Genomic DNA, 18,213 nt, shown 5'->3' on the forward strand with positions numbered 1-18,213 from the left:
AAACTGGATCCACAAGTCTTCAGCATGATATCAAAGAAATGGGGATGCCCAGACATCTATTTGCCCCCCCCCCCTCACAACTGCCAACTACAGATATTCTGTACAAGGACTTATCACAAGCAAGCATGGAAAGTGGATGCTCTATATCATTCAGCTGGAAATCTCTAACTCTAATCTCTATGCCTTTCCTCCTCTGCCTCTCCTCCCCAAGGTACTCCTAAAGGTCAGACAAGAGAAGCCAAAAATGATTCTAATTGCCCCAGACTGGCCCCGCCAGCACTGGTATCCAATCCTAAAGAGCTTGTCTCAAGACCCTGCCTGGACATTACCTCTAATTCCTCACTTACTGACCCAACGAAACAATCAGATCCTGCACAGTCAACTCAGTACCCTAAATCTGGCAGCACGTCAGATAATGTAGCCATTCATAACACACCTCTCTCTAAAGCAGTGATGGATGTTATTTTGGAGGCCAGGAGGCCCAGTACCAGAAAATCTTATGTAGAAAAATGGAAGAGATTCTGTGCTTGGAACCAGGCACAAGGAATTGACACGTTTGTACCACATATTCCTCAGATTTCACAATACCTAACTGAGATGCTGGACAAAGGCCTATCCTTTTCATCAATTAAAATCCATGCCTCTGCCATTTCAGCTCATTACAATACGGAACCCCCTATTTTTTCTCATCCATTGCTAAGGCAGTACCTCAGAGGGGCCAAAAACATAAGACCTCCAAGGAGAGCACCATTACCTGCATGGGGCCTCAATTATGTCTTGGAAAAACTCACACTGCCTCCTTTTGAGCCAGCCAGTACAGCTGAGATAAAGTTCTTATGGAAAACAGCTCTGCTCCTAGCAATAACCTCTGCAAGACGAGTCTCAGAGTTGCAGGCACTCATGGCTGTGGAACCTTTTATCATTTTCCATTCAGACAGGGTTTCTCTAAGGACAAACGCGACATTTATGCCTAAGGTAGTGTCCATCGTGGCCCTTAATCAAACCATTCATTTGCCTATTTTTTATCCAAACCCACAGAATAAGGGTGAGAGACTCCTGCATTCTTTGGACATAGACAGCTATGCTTCTACTTAGAACTAAAGCTTTCAGAAAGGCTGAGCAACTCTTAGTGGCATATGCTGCAGGATCACAAGGAAAGGCGATCTCAAAGCAGACTATTTCAAAATGGATAGGCCACTGCATTCGTTTCTGCTATTCACAACATGGCAAATCAGTGCCTAATGGCATTAGGCCACATTCAACCAGAGCAGTAGCCACGTCAGCAGCCTTCCTCAGAGGAGTACCAACCAAAGATATTTTAGAGGCTGCAACTTGGAGTTCAGTGCACACTTTTACAAGGCACTACCACTTACCTCTCTACTCTAAAATCCAGAGCAGGCTTTGCCACTGCAGTTCAGCAGGGCCTTATAGCCTCTCCTAACCATATTTAGACCCAGCCACCCACCCTCAGCTTTGAGATTCAACCCAAGTGGAATGACCAACAGTGAAACACGATGAACATAGTACAGTTGTGTACCTACCATAAATGTAGATGTTCGAGTGTATTCGCTGTTGCAGTCCAGGTTACCCGCCCACCATCCCTCTTTTCTTTGCTGGGACTCATCTGTCCTTCTCTATTCTATACAACCTATGTGGTGTATTTGTTTGTAGATGAAGGAAATGTTTACTTTAGTGCATGCATACTTATTGGCATTATTTTAGCCTACCCTTTTGGGGGCACCTGACATCTGGGGCAAGAAAAACTGAAGAAAATGGCGTCGGCTGCATCTTTTATACCCCTGGCGCACTGACGTCAGGGAATAGGCGACAGCAACCGACGCCAGACCAGGACTTTGGAATTCAGGCCGACTGCGGGTAGCCTGCCAGCAGGATAACCCAAGTGTAATGACTGCAGAAGTGAATACACTCGAACATCTACATTTATGGTAGGTACACAACTGTACTTTCTGGTTGTAATTCTTCTTCGGTCTCACTCCCTGCCTGTGATAAAATTCATTCTGGTCCTGCTGTTTGTGCACTGTTTGATCATTGCTTATAATTCCGTATTTTTTCTGATCTGCATACTGGTTCCTGGTCTAAGGGGTGTGTGCAAATTTTGGCCTCTGTCTGAAAGTTGCTGTGCAATGAGCAAGTTTCCGTGGTCCAAATCATTGAGATTGGTTGAAAATGCGCAGTTTCCATGACTACCTAGTGGTTGAGGATGTACTCTGCCTTTTGCATAATCCTCTGTATCCCTTTTGAATTTTAGAAGTTTGCATTGCAAAATGGTATTGCAAACACAGTATACAGTCTTAAATGAATTAAGATAGTCAGTTTCATAATGATTGAATAAAAGGTCATCACAAATACATTGATTTAAATAGACCAGCTGCTAGGATAGGTGTTCTAATTCAGAATTGTTGTATTTGACCACAGTTTTCATTATGCCAAGTCCTGCATTATCAAAAATAGCACATAACTCCTTAAGCATGTCCGGTTTCGCAGCAGCACTATTGGGAAAGCATCATAATCTTAAACCCTTGGGGGACACACTGGGCTTTGATATCCTTAATAAAATAGGAGTTCTCCAATTACAATTTCTTGAATTTCAGGAGCAGCTTTTCAAAAGATTTCAGTTTTTTCACTTCAAGACTGAGACTGTTCATAGTTAGGGCCATTATAGCCACATCAGCAATGAAACTGAAATGATTAATTTTCCATTCGTGAAACTTCAAAGGTGAAGTAGGAGAATGTATGTTGTTTCAACCAGACACTGCCGTGGGTTGAGTTGAAGGCATATCAAAACTGTTGGTACTGTTTGTTACATTCATAGCTCCTTGTGTCAAATGGAATCATTAGAATATAGGCTGACCTGTTGTAACAGTAATGTCAGGTCTCCCACAGTTCTCCTATTGTCCAAATTGAAACTTCCAAGATCCATTGCTGCACTTGCTCCAGGAGACGAGACAATTCCACAAAGCAAGAACCTGAAACAGGTTTAAAACAATTAAGTACACACAGTACCTGTTACAGCACAGCAGAGGTGAATCAGTCAGCCAAATAACTTTCTTGGGTGGCATAAGCCAGGAAACCTTGTTGGCTAGGCTTACGGAAGCCCTCGGGCCGATAGCCTAGTACCTACCGATGAACCTAAATAAAATCCACAAAAAAAAAGTTTATTAAAAAGTTAAGTGCTTTCGTTCCATTTGTTATATGGAACTTCTTCAGAACTGACAAAAGCATGCCAGCCATCACTTAAATACTATAAAAACCATCACCTGATGTAAAAATCAATTACAAAACCTCAAAATGTTGCAATTGTAAAACAGGATTTAAAAAACAAGTTTCATTCAACCCAAGGTAAGTTATTGCATTTAACCTCAGCTGCAATTGTAATTCACACAGATTCAAATGTGCATCAACAGTTCTACCCTGGGGATCTTTCCTGACTTGATCAATCACTAAAAATCCAAATTTGTAAGAATTAAATAACATAATATGCTTATATAAAGCACTGATAATTTTATTCTTTCTAATATCTAAAATGCGCTCTTTAAACTTCCTTGAAGTTTTACCCACGTAATAAGCAGGGCAGAACAAATGCTGGGTCAAACAGACCGTCCATTAATAACATCTATATGTCCTTGAATGTTGAAGCTACCCCCACTATTATAAGTGCATTGTGAACAGAAACGTTTACTAGTACCATATCAGGCAAAGCCTTTTTCTTTCTGTTGTTTTCCAGTAAGCATTTTAACGAATGATCCCTTCTGTGAGTGAAAAAGGGTGTCTCCCCATTTTTGCTAATCAGCACTGGAAGTACAAGAAGTAAATTCCAGTTCTTCTTAATACATTCAGCAGTGCCGCTACTATCCAAAGATTCTTGGATGATATTTTTGTTATGGAATGATATACAAGCAAAACTGCAAGAATGTTCGCCTGTATTAATGACACTGCAGTTTTTGAAATTTTCTCATTCCTTTGATTTTAATAAGATTTCATTTTTGGATGTTGAAGTCAGTAAAGATTTGACACGTAACAAATTTGTTTCCAATATTTATCACAAACCTGTTTTCTAATTTGCATTTACATTCTTACAGTTGGCACCCAAGATACCAGAAAAAAAACTGTGGTTAATAGCCAATTGGTGTGCCTGGCCAGGATGATTTCTGATTTGGATACATTTCATGTTGGATGTGACAAGTTATTGACTATGTTTGGTGCTAGGAGTTATCCAGTTGATGTCTTAAATGAAATGAGAGGAAGTGGTGACAGAGGATGCAGGGCATATATTCTCCTATTTTGAACCAAGCCACTGAGGTTGTAATATCAACACAAGCATGTAGAAGAGTTCAGTAGGATCTCTCTTATTTCTACTTATTCTTTGGACAGTAGTGCCATTGCTGAATGTGCTAAGAACTGGAATTTATTTCTTGTAGATCCAGTATACATTAGCAAAATTGGGGAGAGACCCATTTTCACTTACAGAAGGAATCCGTCGTTAAAATGCTTATTGGAAAATAACAGGAAGAAAAAGGTTTTGCCTGCTCGATATGGTACTAGTAAATGTGGTTTCTGTTCACAGTGTACTTATATTGTTAGTGGGGACAACTTTCGAGGACATAAGTATGTTGTTAACGGAGGGTATAATTGTGAAACGTGAAATGAGGTCTGTTTGGCTCAGTGTTTGTTCTGCCCGGCTTATTATGTGGGTAAAACTTCAAAGAAGTTTGAAGAGCACATATATGAATACATTTTAGATATTAGAAAGATAAAATTATCAGTGATTTATATAAGCATATTATGTTATTTAATTCTCACACATTTGGATTTTTAGTGATTAAGTCAAGAAGGGGATCCCCAGGGTAGAATTGTTGATGTATAATTTGAATCTGTGTGAATTACAATGGCAGTTGAGGTTAAATGCAGTAACCTACCCTGGGCTGTATGAAATTACTTTAAATCCTGTTTTGCAGTTAAAACATTTTGAGGCTTTGTAATTGATTCATTTTTACGTTAGGTGACTTTTTATAGTACTTAAGTGATGGCTAGTATGGTTTTGTCAATTCTGATGAAGTTCCAGACACCTATTGGAACAAAAGAGCCTAACTTTTTAATAAACCTTGTTTTGTGGATTTGATTTGGCTGACTGATTCATCTCTGCTGTGCTGTAACGGGTACTGCATGTATTTAGGTTTGTGAACATCATAATATCTCATTGTGGGTGGACTGACAGTTTTCTTCAGAATATCAAATGCTCTTTGCTGGTGTTCAACCAGGACCAGTTTACATTTTTGCGTGTCAACTCACGTAATGGTGCAGAAAGCTCACTCAAGTCTGGGGTGAACTTTCCTAAATAGATGACCATACCTAGAAAGTGTTATAAAGCTGTGACATTCTCTGGAACTGGCATTTCATCAATTGCTGTTTGCTTAGACGGATCTGGTTGTAACCTAGAACTTGTAAACAAATGTCCCACGTACGTAGTTTCCTTCAGTTTGAATTTACATTTCTGAGGATTCATTTTGTGATTTACTTCACGTGCACAGTGTAGAACTTTCCTGAGATTTCTGTCATGTTCGTCTTCAAGACTGCCCACAGCAATAATCCCATGTACATGGATAACAAGAAAAAATGTGTTCTATGGCACATTGAAATATTTCACTGGCAGAATTAATTCCAAATGTGATTCTTAAAAATGTATCAAATGGGTGTACTGAATGTTAACAATGAGATTTGCAATAAAGCAAAATTTGCCAGAAAGAGCTTTTTGCATTTAAGACTGAAAAAACAGTGGAATTTGACATGAGGGAGCGACTACCTCTTCTACTGTACATATTGGATGATATGGATGCTTAAGTGATTTGTCTCTTGAATCAATACATATTCAAATAGCATCCAAGCTATTCTTATTAGCTATCACCATGGAGGATACCTATTCAGTTGGTTCTTCTACTGTAAGGACACCTCAATTCTCTGTTTTTGTCTAGTTCTGCTTTAACTTTACTCTGCATTGCTACTGTAATCTTCCGTGCTGGTCTGACAACTGGACTGACTTTGTTGTTCAACTTCATGCAGTATGTGAGTGGAAGTTTACCAAGCTAGTCTTTGAAAATATCAGCACATTCACTAAAAATATATGGTGGACCTCTCTCCTAAATTAAATCAGTCCCATTCTCAGACTGTCTTTGAGGCCTAACAGTGACTGCATTTTTGACTGTGTAAAACTGCAAGTCATAGCTGCTTCCAGCAGAATGGCATGAAAAAACTACTGCACTATCAGTTTGAATCTCTTCACCACCGTAAGCAACTTGTTTTGCACACTTTGCTGAATCAAGTTTCTCACCAGCTTTTACTTTAGCAAGCATTTGTGCTGATATAACATTGCACTTAGATCCAGTGACTACTTTAAGCTCTACAGGTTTCCAATTAACTTGTACAGTACAAAATATTTCACTGTTTGCAGACAACTGATAGGCTACTGTATTAACTGTTTCATCGATCCACAGAGACACCATCAACATAGAAAGTGTGCTCAGAGCTCTTAGAGTTTGCTACAGTCTTTATCTGATCTACTTGCTTTTCAAGATATTCTCTCTTAATACAAGTTTGCAACATTTTTGACTTGGAAAGCCTTTTGAAATTATTCCACTTTTTTCATTTGTGACATTGCTGACCAAAAGCTAAATATTTTTCCCATTTAGGTTCATGACTGCCTCCACAATTGTAACAGTTAACAGTAAGATTGAGTATGGCACTGCCTGTCTGTTTAGATTTCTTTTTCATCTTAACTTTCTGCTGCACACTGTCCACATTCGAACAGGCAGATACCGTAGACATGCTTTTCTTCATAAGCATATTTGTATGCTTTTCTTTAATCTCATGTACTTGACAAATCTCAGTGGCTTTGCTCAATGTTAATTCACGATCTTGAAACAAAATCTTTCTCGTTAAATCATTAACAACACCACATACAAAACTCTCTTTTATCAACTCATCTCGTAATTAACCAAATCTGCATATTTTTCTTTATTTTTTAAGTTGGTAATACATAGTGCAGTCGTTTCACCAGGCTTTTGACGACTTGCGTAAAATTTGTGCCTTTTCCATTGTAATATTCGTTTGAGGGTTACACACATCTCTAAATCAACATTTTAAGCACTCTGAGTCTTCCCCCGTTTCAGCCTGTATCCCAATATGGTGGTTCTCCCTTCCCCTGCATACATGACCTGTGCATACACAAATGAACATTCCTGCTCAGAGGCCTCTGAGACAGGTAAATTGAGAAGTAAAAATGCTCTTGTACATATGTCTTCATCAGAAAATGCAGCCTGTATGAAAATATCCTATTCTTGCTCAAACACTTGCCAATTCTCAACAGTATTATTATCAAACACCAGTGGTTCAGGTCTGCGAAATCCCTCTGCCATAACAACATAATTCTTTTAAACAGAAGTATAGACCTGGCACTTGCAGTTTGGCTCAAGTGCACAACCATCTCTCCGAAAATGCTTTGCTTTAACACTCCAGATACCTCAAACACTTCGGATACTTAGAAAAGTCTTGGTTACTGTGAAAAAGTTGCACATTGCAAAAGAAATTCGGATATTGTAGCCTTTTCGAATATTTTAAACACTTCAGAGATTTATTAAGCACTTTAAATATTATGCCTCTGTCTCAGACATTTCAAACATCTCAGAAATTATATTGAACACTTTGAATGCTATGCCACATGTTTGGCGACTGAACATCATCTGAAACAAATTTAAGTAACTTTGAATAGCCGCTGATCTGTTTGTGAGTTCACTGCTGGATATTGCTCCACTCCTAACTGTGTGCCTATTGGTTTGCGAGCTGCTTTAACATCGGATCCCATTCTGACACCATGTCAGATGTCTTGTGTATTCAAATGAGACACACTGAGTCTGGGTATGGGTTCAAGTTGTTTATTATACATACACACATCAGGAGCTGTAATTTGTACATATACTTCATATGCTTACTGGCTGACTTGTAACTTCTAGCACGCGCACATGCATCTAAATTTAAGATTGCACTCACACTGACTACACAAAATGACACTGATGTCACACATGCTCAATAACTTATATGCACGTGTTGTCTAGCTGCAGTGGCTGACTAGGTTCAGTATACACACTGATCTACACCTCGTACCCTTAGGAAGTCAAACAGGTTAAACAGGATACCACAGACTCATAAGTATTTATTTTGTAATCCTAATGCAGACCATTCAGTGAGTTCTTTATCTAAAACTGTTTCAGCTAACACTTTACTGTGGCTAATCCCATTTCCTTTGATAAGGATAGGAAGCATTTGAGAAGTTAAAGAAGGAGAAAGGTCTGTTATTTTCCATCCTTTTTGTAAGACCCTCACTCATCAGGGCTGACTACAAAGCAGTCTCTTAAATGAAACTGAAACTCGAGATCTCTCTGGAACTTTAAAAAATTTCTCCAAGGCAAACTTCCTACTTCTAAGTGATACCCTAGCAAGTTTCATATCCCCCCCGCCGCCCAGATAGCTGTACTGCTTATGCAGCAATGCACACTGCTAACTTGTATCAACATGTAAACAACTGCACAGAAGTAGTTGTACCCAGTAGAAAGAAGCACAGGGCAGACCCTAAAAACAACGCTCCCTGGTGGGACCACAGTATCTGTAAGCTTTATAACAAAAGGAAGAAAATTGTGGCCAAAAATGAAGTGCAACATGCAGCATGTTAGAAATCCCATCATTAAATAAGGAATGTAGAAGTCTAACTAAAGCTACCACGACCAAATCTTAGGCAAAAAAATAGCCACTCAGGCCAAAGACAACCACAAGGCCTTCTTAGCTGTGTCTGTAATCTAAAATGCACGTTGAGCAGTGGGCTGAGCTGATTGTGTTCTGTGCCACCTATACTTTAGCTGAAAATACTGTATAGCAAACCTCCTGACCGATGAATTTAGCTCATACTTAATCTCCCACACCCCCAGTATCACACAGAACCAAGTTCTGAAAAAACTCTCGGAAGACAAAATACTGCATCTCTGTGTCCTGACAATATCCCTGGAAGTATCCTGATTATTATGAAGCTTTATAAAATTTCTCTGAGTATATTATATCATTTGTCATATAAGTTGCATCTGTTCTTAACCAGTGATCTGATGATGTCAGTTTTCATTCATTCCTCAACAGTTGAGTTCACAACTCAACCGCTTTTTACAATTCATGGCTACTGGAAACTGTCAAGCTCCTTCCTTACCCATAACGCCCCATTCCCATAACATACCTCAGATCTCATTTGCTGCCTTCACATATGGACATGGTTGCTGTGAGCTCTTGAGCTTTAAAGTGAATTAAGTGCTTACATTTTTCTCTCCTTACCTTGTGCTAATTACTTGCTTTATCCAACCTTATCCTACACTTTTGAAGTGTATTTCTAAGTACCACTCTTGGTACCCCTTGGGTCTGGAGAACTTTACTAGTACTACAATGCCCATCTCAGCTTCTTCTCTGATCCGACCCATGGTTTCATAGCCTTTGGATCAGAGTCTTCCAGTACTATCTTTGTTGTATCTGAGGATTGTGTCTTTGGCTCTGATACATTCTCTGAGTGCACCGCCTCTGAGCATGTCTGTGCCAGACTAGACGCCTAAGCATCATTGTCTGTTCCAAGGAGTTAGTCGACTCCAAAGATATCAGAGCCGTGACATTGGACAGTTCAGCCCCAATGTCTGCCTGATGTGGACTGCCTTTTCCTCTGAGGGAGCAGATAGTTTGGAAGCATGTTTTCTCAGCTCCGTTGGCCTCCTCCCCGGAGTGCTCTGCCTTTGAGGTGGTAGCAAAAGTGTTCTCTCCTTCTGGACAACGGACGGGTCCACCCGGCTCAGATCCTCTCTCTGGATCCCATGTGGCATTCTGCCTTGAACCTCATCACTCTGCTTCACAGGGTCAGCCAGCCCAACGTCTCCAGTTTACCCAGCAGGGTATACTTATTTCTTCACATACTTCTCTGGAACAACCCACTAATGAAGCCCCTAGGAAGAGAGAGTGCAAGAGGAGACACTTAGATTCTCCTCAAGAGACTATCACCAAAGATATTGATTTTGATGAGGGGGGATGGTCCTCATGATCACCACTTGATGACATTCTCCATTGTGATATCCTGGAAATCCTCAGGTAAAAGGGGTGGTTGATCTACCGATAACCCTTCCCAGTAGGAATCCGTATTCCTGGAAGCCTTTGGGTCTGGCCCATCTACCTCCTCAGTAACTCCGTCCGCCGATGAGCTCATTGATTTGATCTCTAGGCAGGCATGGAAGGAACCAGATTCTGTTGAACTATTCCCCAAGAGACCAGACAGGATCCTAACACCACTGAAAGAAAGTGTGTTTTAGAGCAAGGGTGTACCAGTAGATGCCATGGAGTTGTAGCAGTAGCCACAAAGAAAGAAGTTGTTGAACAGAGTTCATCTGTCCACCCCCCCACCCCCCAACAGGGAGTCCAGGGTTTTGGACAGATTTGGGAAGTGTGTATCTGCTTCAGTGACCTCTGCACTCAGGTCACTGCACTATTTGGCACACCAGTAGATTGCAGAGGGATTTGATTAAAGAGGTCTCCCTTCTGTGGGACCATACTTCAAGGCACAGAGCTCGATTGCCTTATAGTTGGCTTCTCCACAGTCACTCACAAATTCATCGGAAAGGCTCATTTCACATGCAGCTGAAGGTCAAAAAGTCAAAGTAAACTTTGTCATTTAGAACTACACAAGTGTAGCCTAAACAAAATTTCATGCATTAGCTCAATCCTTGAGATTACGAAGGAAAGTGAAACAATGCACACAAGTAGAGGAATAAACATAACTAACGAATAGAATACTGCTCCCAATACACGCAATAAAGAGCAGAGACATTTGCCAACACTCGTATACGAAAAGAATACCCTCCCCCAAATTAAATTAACTACCCTATTTAAAGTTATACCAAACACACTACAGATTGAAATGCCTAAGTTACTTGTCTAATATTGCACTTGAGTGAATTAAATAGTGATGACTATGGATATAATTAAATATTGCATTTACTTGGAATATATGTAAGTATATATTGCGCAATTAAAACTTGACTTGTGTCCAGAACCCTGGGACTAGTGCCCAAGTTCATAAGTCTAATCACTGTAGGTTAGAAACTGTTACTGAATCTTGTAGTACTGCAGTGGATGCTGCAATATCTCCTGCCCAATGCCAGATGCTTACAGTCCATGCACAGGATGCGTATTGTCCTGTATTATTTTAGTGGCCTTTCAGATGTTTCTTGCAGAATAAAGATGATATATCCATGGAAGACTGGAACCTGTTACTTTCTCTGCAACCCTCACCACTCTTTATAGCGCTTTCCTTTCAGTAACTGTGCAGCTTCCAAACCATACTTTGAAGTTGCAGGTGAGGATGCTCAATATTGCACCTCTATAGGAGGTGGAGAGAATGAAGAGGAAGCTTAACTTTTTTTTAGCCTTTTTAAAAAGTGGAGGTATTGGTACACTTTCTTGACCAGTTGGCTGGTGTTTCCCGATGATGAGAGATCCTCAAGTATGTGTACACCCAGGAATTTCATAGTCTTAACCTTCTCCATACTCTCACCATTGATCCTGAGCACTGGGTGGTTTGTTCTCCTTTTCCTGAAGTCGATGATAATCTCTTTGGTCGCACTTGCATTTAGGTCATGATTGATTGTTTACCTCACACCAACTGATCAGAGGTGCCATGTCCTCACCTCACCAAGGTATTTCAAGGGTGGCGGGTTCAGGCATTGTCCATTAGGAGGCATGCCTGGATGTGCTTGTGTAATTTTGCAGAGCTCTTCATCTCCTCCTCAGTCAGTTTCCTGTGACTTTGTTTTGCCCTAAGGTTAAAGGAAGCACTCTCCAGGTGTGAACAAGATGGTAAGACCCTCACTGCAGTAGACATATGTCTTTTGACCCCCTCAAAAGTCCACCTCTAGGAATCAGAGTGGTGGTTGAAAAATGTGGTTCAGAAAGTCGTAGGGTCCTTTCCAAGATCCATGTGAAATTAGTTTTCACCATGGGCAGAGGGAGAAACACTAATGGAAGACACCACCCACATGGTTGAGTAGGCCTGCAGAACCAGGGGTCTAGAGATTTCTCCTCTGACGGACCCTATCAGCGTTCCTGAAAGGAGACCTGATTGCTCAGCTCTGGAAGCAATCAGGGGTCATCTGTCCCTGCATCAGAGAGCCTGGCTAGACATTAAAAAAGCTAAATGGGTGCAGAAGATTTCCAGAGGTTATGTAATTCCCTTTTCCCTACCCCCTCCTTCAACATTCAACAAAATTCCTGATGTTCCAGTCAGTCAGAGAAAAGCAGCAGTTCTAGAAATAAAAAAAAGCTGCTAGAGGGAGTCATCCAAGAAGGTACCCATAGTCCACATGGAATCCAGAACTTACTCAAGATTCTTTTAGTGCCAAAGAAAACAGGAGACTGTGGACCTATTTTGGATCTCTGCAATCTGAACAAATCGATTCAGTATACAAATTTCCAGATAGTCACTGTCGAGTCCATTTTATCTTTTCTGCACGAGAATGACTGGATGTGCTAGGTAGATCTTGGGATGCATACTATCACATAAAAATGAACAGATGATCCAGGAGATACCTACCCTTCTGGCTGGGAGCCAGTCATTACCAATTCAGAGCACTACCCTCTGGCCTCACCACAGCCCCCAGGGTGTTCACCAAACGCATGGCAGTAGTAGCTGTTCACTTGAGGCTGCAGGGATTCTGGGTGTTTCCATACTTGAAAGGCTGCCGCATAACCCCTCTGACCAGGCATCTTCTCATAAGAGACTGTGTACCTCAGATTTGCTCTCATCTAGGAATTACCATCAACCACAACAAATCTCAGAACCATTTCGGTCATTAGAGTTCATAGGAGCTTTTTTCAACATATCAGTGACAGCTCCCCTTCCCTTACAGAGGGTACAAACTATTCAATTTCAAGTCAAAAAGGTAATTCAGAATTCTTCTCTTTTGGCTGAATTGATTCTACAGGTCTTGAGGTCAATATCTGCCACTATATAGTTCTAGTACTACTAGCAAGATACCATATGAGAATTCTTCAATGGAGTTTAGCAACTTAGTGGTCAATTTTACATCAACCTATGTCCACCCAATTCAGGTAACTTAGACATGCAAAAAGTATTTCTTGTGGTAGATTCAGTCAGAACCGGTATTACAAAGCCATCCCTTCATTCTCCCTCATCCCAAAGCCATAGTGACCATGGATGCTTCCCAAATTGGGTAAGGGAGCACTTCTTGGGAAAGGCAACGCAAGGCACATGGTCCCCCAAAGAGGCCAACACTCATATCAGTGCTCTAGAAATTAGAGCAGTACTCCTGGTATTGCAGTCCTTTCAAGACTCTCTCCATTCCAGGACTGTTGCATTTCAAATGGACAATATGTCGGTAGTATGTACATCAACAAACAAGGAAGGACCTGATCTTAACCCTTTTGTTGAGAAGCTCTGTGGGTGTGGCAAGATTGATGTTCTTGTTTGTGAAACATGGTTAACGAGCAATGACTGGAAACCAGATGTTCTTCGTGTTTCACTGTTTCAGTCATCACACTTGGGTTATCTGCCTGCAGGTAGCCCTCAGTCAGCCCGAATACCAGAGTCTTGGGATTTCTGCGTCGGATGCTGTCACCTCTTCCGTGACATCAGGGGGTATAAAAACATGCAGCCAACACCTTTCCATCAGCTTTTCTTGCCGCACAGGATCCCGAAGCAGTTTGCAAGTGCCAGTTGGCCGCTACCTGAAATTTTCGTTGTTCGAGTTTCAGACCTGAAGTCTTCTAAAGCTAAGTACCCTGTTGGGGATCCTTTTTTCTTGATCTAACCGATGTTAGAAAAAGTTAACAATTGTCTTGCCTGTGGAAAGCAAATACCTCGCATAGATTTTCACTCTTACTGTATCAGCTGTTTAGGCCCAGATCACGATGTTCCTTGCTGTAGGTTTTGTGGCCTGTTTAATGCCCAAACTATTCGTTGTCGGGCTATCTTTGTCGCTAAATTCTTTTGCTCTCCATATTCTGAAATGGCTTTGATAATCCATCCGGCTTCCGATCGTCCGAAAAAACGTAATGCTAAAAACAGAGACAGACCTCCATAGTCCGGTACTCACTGAGGTGCCTTCGCAGCGCCTGATACCTGCTTCTACAGATTCGCAGGCCTCTGCTGAGACCCATTCGGGATCCAGTATGCTGCGAGATGCTTCCTCGAATATGGAACCTGCGGATGTCTCTACCTTGGATGGGTCTGGAACCGCTGTGTAGGCACCGGCTTCTGAGGGTGTATTCCGACCTTCCGATGTTCGTATTAAACAGACTTCTTCGTTTGTGACTAAAACTACTGAGTTTCTCAGGCCCAGAGTTCGCACTACGCCTAGAAAACTGACCACTAAAGCACATGCTCAAGCCCCCATGCCACATAAACAAATGTTTAGAAAGGCTGAAGACCTTGTAACTTATTGGGGAAGCCAGCCTTCCCCCTCTATAAGACAAAGGATTGATTTTCCTCCTGATTCTACAGACAGTAAGTCCGATGGCTCTGATACCTCTGATTACCAGGATATTCCCTTGTCTACCTATGAGGATTCAGATGCTGAGGATTCCATTCCCTCTGCCTCCCCTCCAGAGGACTTTTCATTTAGTGAAACCGTGCATATCTGTAGAGAGCATTTCTACTGGGAATGCCAGGACTACCCACAGTCCAAAGAGAGACTCAGAGAATTTTTTGATTTGGCTCAGCTTCATGGAATTCCGTCTTCCTCCTGATACATTACTACCAGCTCCTAGAAAGCCTAACCGGTACTAGAGAGTACCTGACTCTCACAAATTTCTTTTAAGAATCCCACTATGGATCCAGAGACCTTTTCCCAGGGACCTAAAGGTATTAAGGCTACTACAGCCAAAAACCCTACCCCTTCGGACAGGGATTCTAGAGCTTTAGACAGATGGGGTAAGAAGGTCTATACCTCTGCAACTCTTGCCATAAAGGCTTTAAATTGCCAGTTTCACATGTTGAAGTACCAGCAGCATATTATTGAACTAATTAAACAGAAAATGTTGTTGCTTCCAGATTGTGCAGAGAATAAAAATTCACAAGAGTTAAGGCATTCAGCAAACCAAGTTAGTAAAGGCACTTTGCAGTGTGGCTTTCATGCCTTAGAATCATCTTGCAGGGCTGCTGTCACTGTGTTTGTACTGAGAAGGCATGCTTGGCTGAAAGAACAAACCTTGCCAGACTATGTCAAAGCAAAATTACTAGATGCTCCATTAAACCAGGAACGTTTGTTTAGCACAAAAGTATAAGCCGTTCTTAAAAAGATGGAAGAAAAAGCTAAATCTATGCAAACTGTTAAGGATTTCTTACAGGTACAGCCACCTAGATTCAGTAGGCATTGGCCTTCAAAAAAATTGGTCCTTTCCAGACCCTCTCAGGCCTTCTCAGTCCGAGCCCAGGGACAGCGGGCCACCAAGACTACAGTATCAGGGTATGCCGATATCTAAGCAATGGAGTGCTCCCACCTCAAAAACAGGGAGTGGTAAGCACCCCCTTATGGAATAAGATCACAATGACTTGCCTATCATCTTTCCCAGCCATGCCCGAGTACTGGCACCTCTAGGAGGAAAACTCGCCCTGAATTAAAAAAAATGGGATGTCCATTACTCAGGACCAATGGGTCCTAAGCATCCCACGGATGCATATTCTATTTCCTGTCACTGCCAGCTCCAAACGGGTTGCCAGACCTTCCTTCAAACCAGTGGGCAGAGGCTCAAAAGTAAGTACTTTCTCTTCTCAGTATCAGGGCTTTTTCAACCTGTTCCAATACAGCAAAGGGGACAGGGTTTATATTCCAGACTGTTCCTGGTGCCCAGAAAAGAGAGCTCATGGCCCCCTGTCCTGGATCTGTCCATTCTCAACACCTCCTGGGTGGTCCCAAAATTCAAAATGCTTACACTTCTGCAGCTGCTTCCTATGCTAGCCAAGGACTCCTGGCTAGTCACCGTAGACTTAAAAGAAGCTTATCGGCACATCCCCATAAGGGAGTCTTTCAGCAAAAATCTACGTTTCAGGGCAGGCTCTATGCACTATCAGTTCTCTGCACTTCCCTTTGGCTTATCTACTGCGCCCAGGGTATTCACAAAGTGCCTGCCTCCAACCATTGCATACTGCAGGCAGAGAAATATTCAAATTTACCCATACTTGGTTGATTGCCTGATTCAGGTGGACATTCAGGAATTGCCACTTCAGCACTTGGCATTTGTTAAGAGACTTCTAACTTCTCTGAGGTACACCATCAACGGAAAGAAAATCACATCTCGTGCCCAGCCAACAGATTGTATTCCTGGGAGCAAGCTTGAGCACAACCTCCCAGATGGCATTCCTCAATCCAGAAAAGCAGGTTCATTTGACAAACTACGTCAAACTAATGGCCACCAAGACCCAGCTATCTGAAAAGAAAAATACTGCAATCCGTAGGGTTCATGGCCTCATACATTCTATTTCCATATGCAAGACTACATATGAGGAGACTTCAGTGGTACTTAAAAAACATTCTGGTGTCAACACTCTCAGGACTTGGAAACATTGATTCCTATAATTTCTTCTCTAAGGGCAGAGTTCCGTTGTTGGGCAGAGGTTTCAACACTCTCAGGACTTGGAAACACTGATTCCTATAATTTCTTCTCTAAGGGCAGAGTTCCTTTGTTGGGCAGAGGTTTCAACACTCTCAGGACTTGGAAACACTGATTCCTATAATTTCTTCTCTAAGGGCAGAGTTCCTTTGTTGGGCAGAGGTTTGCAACCATAACAAGGGGCTTCCTGTCACTCAACCCCTTGCTGCCCAAATCCTGACAACAGGCGCATCAGTCTATGCATGGGGGGCTCACATGGCAGGCAAATGGAGCCCAGGACAAATTCATCTGCACATCAATCAAAAAGAAATGTTAGCTGTACAGAATGCTCTGACAGCCTTCAAATACCTTATCCTTTCAGGACAACTCTTGATAAAGACAAACAACATTACAGTTATGTGGTACATAAACAAGCAGGGGGGAACTCATTCCTACCCACTATGCAGGTTAGCCATGGCCCTGTGGAACAGAGCCTTGAGCAACCAAGTGCACCTGCAAGCTCAGTTCCTGCCAGGCAAACAAAATTCACTGGCAGACGACTTGAGCACAAATCTACTGGACCCACACGAGTGGAAACTGAAGCCCAACTCATTCAAGCTTCTAATCAACAGGTGGGGACCACCGGAGCTATACCTCTCTGCCTTCCCCCAAACCCATCAATTGAGCAAATTTTTTCACCAGAAATCCCCACAGCCAAGCATGGCGAATGGATGTCCTGTACTTTACATGGGAAAACCTCTCAATTTATGCATTTCCCCTTCTGCCGCTACTCTCAAAAGTACTGCTCAAGATCAAGCAAGACAGACCAAGGACAATCCTTATGTACCAGACTGGCCATGCCAGCACTAGTACCCACTCCTACGCAGTTTGACAGCAGTGTCACCCCACCCTGGCACCTACATCAGACCCCCCTCCCTGCTGTCCCAGCAGGAGGGACATATTTTGCATCCTCAGCTGCAAACTATGAACCTTGCAGCCTGGCTTATTCCCTGAACACACCCACCAGCAACCTTTAGCACACAGGTGTTGGACGTCACCCTTGAGGCCAGAAGGCCTAGTACTAGGAAATCCTATTAAAAAAAATGGAAAAGATACTGTTCTTGGAGCCAGTCTCCAGGAAAGAACACTGCTGTGCCCTCCTGACCTCTAATTCTAGATTACCTAGCAGAGCTGCTCCACAAAGGCCCTTCCTTCTCATCAGTTAAGATTCAGGCCTCTGCCTTCTCAGCTTATTGCAATACGGAGCCATCTCTCTCTTCGCACCCTCTGATACCACAGTTCCTGAGAGGAGCCAACTATTTAAGACCCCCCTGAGGAGAGCTCCCTCCCCTGCCTGGGACCTTAACTTAGCACTAGAGAAGCTCACACTTCCCCCTTTTGAACCTGCTGCTACAGCAGAGTTAAAATTCCTCTCTTGGAAAACAGTCTTACTTCTAGCCATCACTTCAGCAAGAAGAGTGTCTGAGCTACAGGCACTAATGGCTGTGGAACCCTTCCTTATTT

The 18,213-nt window shown here is 42.2% G+C and overlaps 1 protein-coding gene across 1 annotated transcript in view; it reads left to right on the top strand.

Moving 5' to 3' along the window:
* SBNO1 (strawberry notch homolog 1) overlaps positions 1 to 18,213 on the top strand; it is a gene marked incomplete in the record, with an annotated part of 3,303,179 nt that overhangs the window by 2,705,362 nt on the left and 579,604 nt on the right.

The sequence above is a fragment of the Protopterus annectens genome, chromosome 4.part0 (genome assembly GCF_019279795.1).
Source record: "Protopterus annectens isolate FY-2018-M chromosome 4.part0, PAN1.0, whole genome shotgun sequence".
Lineage (NCBI taxonomy): Eukaryota > Metazoa > Chordata > Ceratodontiformes > Protopteridae > Protopterus > Protopterus annectens.